We start from the raw sequence: 9,079 nt of genomic DNA, 5'->3' as shown, positions 1-9,079 counted from the left end.
GATCTTAATGCCCAATATGTAAGCAGCTTCACCGAGGTCTTTCATTGAAAAACTCTTATTCAAGTATCCCTTTATGCTATCCAGAAATTCTATATCATTTCCGATTAGTAATATGTCATCTACATATAATATCAGAAATGCTACAGAGCTCCCACTCACTTTCTTGTAAATACAGGCTTCTCCAAAAGTCTGTACAAAACCAAATGCTTTGATCACATTTTCAAAGCGTTTATTCCAACTCCGAGAGGCTTGCACCAGTCCATAAATGGACCGCTGGAGCTTGCACATTTTGTTAGCTCCCTTTGGATCGACAAAACCTTCTGGCTGCATCATATACAACTCTTCTTCCAGAAATCCATTCAGGAATACAGTTTTGACATCCATCTGCCAAATTTCATAATCATAAAATGTGGTAATTACTAACATGATTCGGACAGACTTAAGCATCGCTACGGGTGAGAAGATCTCATCGTAGTCAATCCCTTGAACTTATCGAAAACCTTTTGCGACAAGTCGAGCTTTGTAGACAGTAACATTACCGTCAGCGTCAGTCTTCTTCTTGAAGATCCATTTATTCTCAATTGCTTGCCGATCTTTGGGCAAGTTAACCAAAGTCCACACTTTGTTCTCATACATGGATCCCATCTCAGATTTCATGGCTTCAAGCCATTTTGCGGAATCTGGGCTCACCATCGCTTCTCCATAGTTCGTAGGTTCATCATGATCTAGTAGCATGACTTCCAGAACAGGATTACCGTACCACTCTGGTGCGGATCTTACTCTGGTTGATCTACGAGGTTCAGTAGTATCTTGTTCTGAAGTTTCATGATCATCATCATTAGCTTCCTCACTAATTGATGTAGGTGTCATAGAAACCGGTTTCTGTGATGTACTACTTTCCAATAAGGGAGCAGGTACAGTTACTCATCAAGTTCTACTTTCCTCCCACTCACTTCTTTCGAGAGAAACTCCTTCTCTAGAAAGTTTCTGAATTTAGCAACAAAAGTCTTGCCTTCGGATCTGTGATAGAAGATGTATCCAATAGTTTCCTTTGGATATCCTATGAAGACACATTTCTCCGATTTGGGTTCGAGCTTATCAGGTTGAAGCTTTTTCACATAAGCATCACAGCCCCAAACTTTCAGAAACGACAACTTTGGTTTCTTGCCAAACCACAGTTCATAAGGCGTCGTCTCAACGGATTTTGATGGTGCCCTATTTAACGTGAATGCGTCCGTCTCTAAAGCATAACCCCAAAATGATAGCGGTAAATCAGTAAGAGGCATCATAGATCGCACCATATCTAGTAAAGTACGATTACGACGTTCGGACACACCATTACGATGTGGTGTTCCGGGTGGCATGAGTTGCGAAACTATTCCGCATTGTTTCAAATGTACACCAAACTCATAACTCAAATATTCTCCTCCACGATCAGATCGTAGGAATTTTATTTTCTTGTTACAATGATTTTCAACTTCACTCTGAAATTCTTTAAACTTTTCAAAAGTTTCAGACTTATATTTCATTAAGTAGATATACCCATATCTGCTGAAGTCATCTGTGAAGGTGAGAAAATAATGATATCCGCCACGAGCCTCAACATTCATCGGACCACATACATCTGTATGTATGATTTCCAACAAATCTGTTGCTCTCTCCATAGTACCGGAGAACGGTGTTTTGGTCATCTTGCCCATAAGGCACGGTTCGCAAATACGAAGTGATTCATAATCAAGTGGTTCCAAAAGTCCATCAGTATGGAGTTTCTTCATGCGCTTTACACCGATATGACCTAAACGGCAGTGCCACAAATAAGTTGCACTATCATTATCAACTCTGCATCTTTTGGCTTCAACATTATGAATATGTGTGTCACTACTATCGAGATTTAATGAGAATAGACCAATCTTCAAGGGTGCATGACCATAAAAGATATTACTCATATAAATAGAACAACCATTATTCTCTGATTTAAATGAATAATCGTCTCGCATCAAACAAGAACCAGATATAATGCTGATGCTCAACGCTGGCACCAAATAACAATTATTTAGGTCTAATACTAACCCCGAAGGTAGATGTAGAGGTAGCGTGCCGACCGCGATCACATCGACTTTGGAACCATTTCCCACGCGCATCGTCACCTCGTCCTTAGCCAATCTTCGCTTAATCCGTAGTTCCTGTTTCGAGTTGCAAATATTAGCAACAGAACCAGTATCAAATACCCAGGTGCTACTGTGAGCATTACTAAGGTACACATCAATAACATGTATATCATATATACCTTTATTCACCTTGCCATCCTTCTTATCCGCCAAATACTTGGGGCAGTTCGCTTCCAGTGACCAGTCTGCTTGCAGTAGAAGCACTCAGTTTCAGGCTTAGGTCCAGATTTGGGTTTCTTCTCCTGAGCAGCAATTTGCTTGCTGTTCTTTTTGAAGTTCCCCTTCTTCTTCCCTTTGTTGTTTTTCTTGAAACTAGTGGTCTTGTTGACCATCAACACTTGATGCTCCTTCTTGATTTCTACCTCCGCAGCTTTCAGCATTGCGAAGAGCTCGGGAATTGTCTTATTCATCCCTTGCATATTATAGTTCATCACGATGCTCTTGTAGCTAGGTGGAAGTGATTGGAGAATTCTGTCAATGACGCAATCATCTGGAAGATTAACTCCCAATTGAATCAAGTGATTATTATACCCAGACATTTTGAGTATATGTTCACTGACAGAACTGTTCTCCTCCATCTTGCAGCTATAGAATTTATTGGAGACTTCATTTCTTCCAATCCAGGCATTTGCTTGAAATATTAACTTCAACTCCTGGAACATCTCATATGCTCCATGACATTCAAAACATCGTTGAAGTCCCGATTCTAAGCCATAAAGCATGGCACACTGAACTATCGAGTAGTCATCAGCTTTGCTCTGCCAGACGTTCATAACATCTGGTGTTTCTCCAACAGCAGGCCTGGCACCCAGCGGTGCTTCTAGGACGTAATTCTTCTGTGCAGTAATGAGGATAATCCTCAAGTTACGGACCCAGTCCGTGTAATTTCTACCATCATCTTTCAACTTTGCTTTCTCAAGGAACGCATTAAAATTCAACGGAACAACAGCATGGGTCATCTATCTACAATCAAACATAAACAAGCAAGATACTATCAGGTACTAAGTTCATGATAAATTCAAGTTCAATTAATCATATTACTAAAGAACTCCCACTTAGATAGACATCCCTCTAATCCTCTAAGTGATCACGTGATCCAAATCAACTAAACCATGTCCGATCATCACGTGAGATGGAGTAGCTTCATTGGTGAACATCACTATGTTGATCATATCTACTATATGATTCACGCTCGACCTTTCAGTCTCCGTGTTCCGAGGCCATATCTGTATATGCTTGGCTCGTCAAGTATAACCTGAGTATTCCGCGTGTGCAACTGTTTTGCACCCATTGTATTTGAACGTAGAGCCTATCACACCCGATCATCACATGGTGTCTCAGCACGAAGAACTTTCGCAACGGTGCATACTCAGGGAGAACACTTCTTGATAATTAGCGAGAGATCATCTTAAAATGCTACCGTCAATCAAAGCAAGATAAGATGCATAAAAGATAAACATCACATGCAATCAATATAAGTGATATGATATGGCCATCATCATCTTGTGCTTGCGATCTCCATCTTCGAAGCACCGTCATGATCACCATCGTCACCGGCCCGACACCTTGATCTCCATCGTAGCATCGTTGTCGTCTCGCCAATCTTATGCTTCTACGACTATCGCTACCGCTTAGTGATAAAGTAAAGCATTACAGGGCGATTGCATTGCATACAATAAAGCGACAACCATATGGCTCCTGCCAGTTGTCGATAACTCGGTTACAAAACATGATCATCTCATACAATAAAATTTAGCATCATGTCTTGACCATATCACATCACAACATGCCCTGCAAAAACAAGTTAGACGTCCTCTACTTTGTTGTTGCAAGTTTTACGTGGCTGCTACGGGCTTAAGCAAGAACCAATCTTACCTACGCAGCAAAAACCACAACGATAGTTTGTCAAGTTGGTGTTGTTTTAAACTTCGCAAGGACCGGGCGTAGCCACACTCGGTTCAACTAAAGTTGGAGAAACTGACACCCGCCAGCCACCTGTGTGCAAAGCACGTCGGTAGAACCAGTCTCGCGTACGCGTAATATCGGTCCGGGCCACTTCATCCAACAATACCGCCGAACCAAAGTATGACATGCTGGTAAGCAGTATGACTTATATCGCCCACAACTCACTTGTGTCTACTCGTGCACAACATCAACGCATAAAACCTGGCTCGGATGCCACTGTAGGGGAACGTAGTAATTTCAAAATTTTCCTACGCACACGCAAGATCATGGTGATGCATAGCAACGAGAGGGGAGAGTGTTGTCTACGTACCCTCGTAGACCGACAGCGGAAGCGTTATGACAACGCGGTTGATGTAGTCGTACATCTTCACAGCCCGACTGATCAAGTACCGAAACTACGGCACCTTCGAGTTTTAGCACACGTTCAGCTCGATGACGATCCCCAAACTCCGATCCAGCAAAGTGTCGGGGAAGAGTTCCGTCAGCACAACGGCATGGTGACGATCTTGATGTTCTACCGTCGCAGGGCTTCGCCTAAGCACCGCTATAATATAATCGAGGAGTATGGGGGAGGGGGGCACCGCACACGGCTAAGAAAACAATCACGAGGATCAACTTGTGTGTCTAGAGGTGCCCCCTACCCCCGTATATAAAGGAGCAAGGGGGGAGGCCGGCCGGCCCTTTGGCGTGCCAAGGAGGAGGAGTCCTCCTCCTAGTAGGAGTAGGACTCCCCTCTTTCCTACTCCTACTAGGAGGGGGAAAGGAAGGGGGAGAGGGAAAAGGAAAGAGGGGCGCCGCCCCCCTCTCCTAGTCCAATTTGGACCAGAGGGGGAGGGGGCACGCGGCCCATCCTGGCCGCCCCTCTCTCTCTCCACTAGGGCCCATAAGGCCCATTACTTCTCCCGGTAGGGTTCCGGTAACCCTCCGGCACTCCAGTTTTCTCCGAAATCACCCGGAACACTTCCGCTGTCCGAATATAGCCGCCCAATATATCAATCTTTATGTCTCGACCATTTTGAGACTCCTCGTCATGTCTGTGATCACATCCGGAACTCCGAACAAACTTCGGTACATCAAAATATATAAACTCATAATGAAACTGTCATCGTAACGTTAAGCGTGCGGACCCTACGGGTTCGAGAATAATGTAGACATGACCGAGACATGTCTCTGGTCAATAACCAATAGCGGAACCTGGATGCTCATATTGGCTCCCACATATTCTATGAAGATCTTTATCGGTCAGACCGCATAACAACATACTTTGTTCCCTTTGTCATCGCTATGTTACTTGCCCGAGATTCGATCGTCGGTATCTCAATACCTAGTTCAATCTCGTTACCGGCAAGTCTCTTTACTCGTTTCGTAATACATCATCTCGCAACTAACTCATTAGTTGCAATGCTTGCAAGGCTTATGTGATGTGCATTACCGAGAGGGCCCAGAGATACCTCTCCGACAATCGGAGTGACAAATCCTAATCTCGAAATACGTCAACCCAACATGTACCTTTGGAGACACCTGTAGAGCTCCTTTATAATCACCCAGTTACCTTGTGACGTTTGGTAGCACACAAAGTGTTCCTCCGGCAAACGGGAGTTGCATAATCTCATAGTCATAGGAACATGTATAAGTCATGAAGAAAGCAGTAGCAACATACTAAACGATCGGGTGCTAAGCTAATGGAATGGGTCATGTCAATCACATCATTCTCCTAATGATGTGATCCCGTTAATCAAATGACAACACATGTCTATGGTTAGGAAACATAACCATCTTCGATTAACGAGCTAGTCAAGTAGAGGCACACTAGTGACGTTTAGTTTGTCTATGTATTCACACAAGTATTATGTTTCCGGTTAATACAATTCTAGCATGAATAATAAACATTTATCATGATATAAGGAAATAAATAATAACTTTATTATTGCCTCTAGGGCATATTTCCTTCAACATATATGATGATCCTTGAGATATTCGCGATGTTTGACACCACAAAAGTAGAAATCAAGAATGTTGTTATTTAGGTCATCGAGGCGTTTTGGTATCCTTTCCAGTCATGTGGGTTACTTCAAAGATATTGTGGCTGATGCGCCTTGGTTGGGTATCGTTGTCCGAGAAGCTGATCTAGGTCAGTGACATAGTGATACGATGTGTGGACGCCAGTGAAGCACATACCATGCGGCTGATGATGGGCCTGGTGAAGTGCTGCACCCCCTTGAGGGCACTTCCCAAAGCCAACCTAGGATAACTCACTGGCGAGCGGGACTTAGTTCAAGGTACATAAGTGCAAAGCACAATATATTCTAAGGCTGACAGGACTATTACATGAATGTTTATAGAATGTTGGCAATATATGGAGAGGGGTATGTGTGGGTTAAGCGGGAAGAACTAAGCAATATATGGAGACATGTTACAACTTGTGTCTACGGAGATAAGGCAAGAGAGCGTATAAGGAAACAAGTCATATAAGAACCATATATTCCATTCCGGAAACATTATACATCATCACGAATCCTTCCTTGCATCACCTAAAAGCAAGTAATTCCATGGCACTTAAATTGTTGGTAAGTTTATTTATTAGTTGAACTAGTTCATAATTTAAAAACTAGCAAATAGTGGGCAAGTTTTAGCAATTATGGTTGGAGTTATTTTATGATCTAGTACAAAATCTCCAACTTGTCGATAACTGCAGACAAGGCCATTTGAATAGATCAAACCCTGTAGGGGCGCACCAAGTTACCCATACACGCTTGATAGTCCCTTAATGTCGAACACTAAGGTATGAAATTCAAAGAATCCTACGTTAATTGTGATATTTGATAGCCTAAAATGACTCACAAATGATCTCAAATGAGAAGGTGCCTAATTAGGTAAGAATTTGAGGTTTTTGACATGATTTTGAGTTTCATTCTTGTAAAGGAAGTCCGGCTGCCTCATAGTATATATTTAAGAGGTGATGAACGATCGAAGCGACACAAAATCGAATAGTAATCTACTATTTTTCATACACTTTTTGCCTCTCTCGCTTGTTCTTGCTCCATCATTTTACTTATTGAAATGTCATGGATCTTGTGTTTCTAGGTGTGGTGGTATTGACCTAACGCTGCCCATAGCCGCTGCATTCCCTCATGGGGTCCATCTGGGGTGTGCGGGGTTTCATCTTATGAATAGTCTCTCCGATGATACTTGCACATTGCACTCTGGGCGAGGCTCCTTGATGACATTGTCTTGCATACCATACTCATCATCCGGGATACACGGTGAGATCTTCATGTGTCAAAGGTTGACTAAAAAATGGTACAACTATTATTTAGATTGAGCGTATAGGATCAAATAACAATGAATTATTTATTACACTGCAGTTTTATTGGTAATGTATCACAATCGATGAACATTGGTTAAGATAACCATCTGTCGCCATATTACTAAGGATATTAAGAGGACATTTTTTTGATAATTATACACTTACTACACTTTGTGGTAGTAACATATTACAATCACCCCTTAAGAAATATTAATTGGTCTGCAGGTCTGATGGCTATGTGCCACGAATGACGAGCACTAATTAATCTAATCATCTTCCAACAAATAACGTACTAGCATTGTTGGTAGTTATATACCCATTAATGAGACTAATGTTTCTTTATCAGCATTGGGAACAAAAGACTTATGGATATTAAGAAACTTTTACATGATGCTAGTTATATGTTACATTCACCCATTAAGAATATGTTAGTTAGAGGTTAGAAGTCAGATTTTATGAAGCAGTCGCTGAGAGAATCACGAGCCTTTACCTCTACGCATTCTCTCTGACGTTGGCTGGGATGACAAGGATGTGCCCCACCATGAATCTCTGCCTCGTGGGCTGTCAGACTACCATATCCAACGGTGTACTGGGGTCATGCAGACCTCAATGGAAACCTATTGACTGTTAGCCATGTCATCCCAACGTTCATCTAACTTCGGGAGAGGATTTGTGGCGCGCAGGTCTCACGGCACGCAATCCCTCGGGCAAGCTTTTATTTTTGGCCTCTGATTTTCAAACTTATCGTTTGAACAAAAAGTCAAAATTAAGTTATGTTTTCATATTCGTCTTCTCGTGACGAGGGCTTTCAAATAAGATCTGGTTTTTTATATGTTTTGATGAATTTTAAAAATTTAAATTTCAGCTCTTGAAACTTAGTACACATAAATAATAAAATCACTATATTTTGTCCTACGACTGAGAAAAAAAATCTTAAATTTTTATTTAAGAAACTTGGTAAAAGCGAGTAAGAACAACGCAAGTTTCGGATAAAAAATTGTAAGTTTAAACGACTGCCACTTAAAACTTACTGTGCCCTCATGCGAGATCCAACTACTTCATGAATCACGAGGCAATCGAACTGCCGTGCAGGGCTTGGTAGGTGCGTGCTTCTCTGACTTTCCAATCTAACTTGGTATTGCTATATTACTAGCAAACATAGCCGTGCATTGAAACGGAAGAAAAAAAAAGCCTCTATCTTAAATCAGCATGGCTCAAGACGCCCAATATTTCTACATGGCGTGAAAGCACTAATAGCATAAACATTGAATGTGAAAATATGAAATATTACTAAGACTACTCACAGTGGGAAGTAACTTAGAGTAGTAACATGCATGTATTGTGTCATGCATCTCTTCATTTATTAGGTTGTAGACTCATCTTTTCTTGATATGTGTGATGTTATAGTAACTAGCTATGTTAGGCTGGTCACAATGGGCAAGAACATAAGCTAGTAACTCACACATTTTCCTATATTATGTTACTACCTCCATAGTGGGTAGAAACATCTATGTAGTGTCATGCAACGATGTATTTATTAGGTTATAGACCCATTGTTTCTTGGAGTGTGTGATGTTCCGGTAACTTAGCTAGTTACAAGCTGCTTGCGGTAACTAGCTAAGTTACCGGAACATCACAC

This window comes from Triticum urartu, chromosome 5 (assembly GCF_003073215.2).
Source record: "Triticum urartu cultivar G1812 chromosome 5, Tu2.1, whole genome shotgun sequence".
Lineage (NCBI taxonomy): Eukaryota > Viridiplantae > Streptophyta > Magnoliopsida > Poales > Poaceae > Triticum > Triticum urartu.
Note: the sequence above shows the minus strand (reverse complement) of the source record.